The sequence below is a fragment of the Diadema setosum genome, chromosome 8 (assembly GCF_964275005.1).
Source record: "Diadema setosum chromosome 8, eeDiaSeto1, whole genome shotgun sequence".
In the NCBI taxonomy this organism is placed as follows: domain Eukaryota; kingdom Metazoa; phylum Echinodermata; class Echinoidea; order Diadematoida; family Diadematidae; genus Diadema; species Diadema setosum.
In genome coordinates, this window is record NC_092692.1 from 12181673 (window position 1) to 12183837 (window position 2165).

Sequence of the window (2165 nt, forward strand, 5' to 3'; positions counted from 1 at the left end):
AAAGTACAAAACAATACCTTTTAAATGATATATTGGTCACTACATATACATTAAAGACATATTTTTGAAGTTATGGTCAAAAGAAGCAAAAAATTTCTTATTATTTTCTTTATTTTTCTTGACCTTTAATCGCAAATATCTCCATTTGGCAAATATGGACTTATCGGTTTTTGCAAACAAACTCTTCATCTGTAAAAAAAAAAAAAAAAATCAGGAAGATCTTTTGAGGAAAATTTATACGCAAAAATAACTAAGTTATAATCAAATAACTCTATCAGTTTCAAAATTTTATTTTCCTGAAATAAGGCGTTTGTGTGAGAATATCCAACATTGTCAATAATTCTGATCGCTCGCTTTTGAAGAAGAAAAAGCGAATCCAGCAAAATACTGTGATGCGTTACCCCATGCAAGAATTCCATAGTTGAGATATGGAGAAATCATGGTTGAATATACAATCTGCAAAATATGGTTGAGCAAAAAATGTTTCAGTTTGTTTAGGTTTCCTGTGTTTCGTGACAAAATTTTGCTTAAAAAATAAAAGTGAGTTTTCCAGGAGAGGTCACTATCGATGTAAAGTCCTAAAAACTTAGTACTATCTACTCGGGTTTTTAATGCCATTAATCTTAACATCATCAGGAAGAACTTGCAGGCAATTGCTGATATTATGTGTCATAATCTAAAGTTTTCGAAATTGTATCATGTTTATGATGCTTAAAGTTCAGTTTTTATATATCTATGTTTGAGGAAAATATTTCCACGATCAACTATTTTCATTTGAATGATTATTATACTTATGACATGAGAGTGACCCAATAGTCATTCACTTTCGTATAATGTGCCACAACTATGCCATCATATCACAATTCCATTTATTGACCCAAAATTTTGAATAGTATATTCAGATTGGAATAACACAGAGTTTATGGTCAAAAGCATCTAAAAGAAAGTTAACGTTATATTTCAGAAATCAGTAGGCCCCGATACTTAGAATTCATGTTATTGTTTACAAATATTGTCGGTGTGTGTATATGTATATGTATATGCAAATCTATGTAATACATTTGTAATGATTTTGAAGCAATACCATTTATATTCAACTCGAACCGTACGGGGACCCCGGCTTTGACTAAGGCATAGCCTAATCCTGTGCTGTCTCAGAACATTTTGAAAATGTAATGTACATTTTTTAATGACATAGTTTGCTTATATACAATGCACTACCTACCTACGATTTCATTTGTAATCACTTTTGTATAATTTGGTCTTGCTTATATTTTTTTTTCATTGAAAGTTTTAAATAAAACTGAACTGAACTGAAAAACAAATTTGAATCTAGGCCTACTTATCTGTTCATTGTAACAAAACAAAACTTTTGATGCCGATGACTTATTTTTTTTTCTATTTGATTTATTTTTATTTCATATCACAGATCGAATATGAAATACTAATACGGTGAAAAAGTTGAGCGTTTAGGTCAATGGGAGACTAATGAGGCATCATCGTCAGAAGTACATATGTGTAGGTATAAAACTACTGTGTTTTTTTTTTTTGGGGGGGGGGTAAAACAGTAAATAATTTTATTATTTTTCGTTGAAATTTCTTTATGTATTTCTTTAAACTTGCTTATAGTGATGATGTGGAATTTTACTTTGTTAAAAAAAAATAGGTATACAACAGACTACATGTACTACGTTTTCTGCGTCGACATGGATCAGAAAATTGGATACAACTTAGATTTCAGCGCATTTTTATTTTTTGTCCAATCATTCGGGAAGAGAGACAGAGAGCTCCGTTGTGAAGTCAAAGAAGTAAGAAGTAATGAGAAATATTTTATTTATTATTATTATTATTATTATTGTTTTTTGTTATGCACTTCCTTCAAAAGGTAGAATAATATTGAGTACGTACACGCCATCATCTGTTGCCGTCAAACTGTTACGTGTGTCGAAATCTGCAGTTTGATGCGCGCCCGCTGCACATGTTCTATGTTCACACACGCGGGGATAACCTTTTAGTCGAACCCATGTGGAATCAAACTACAACGACAACTTATAAACGCGCGCGCCTTATTTCCGCAAATACGGAAATAGCGTGTGACCGATCTTTTTCTACACACCAAGTAGTGAACGTTGTTGTCTATGTGATCTACAGACTGTGTTCTTATA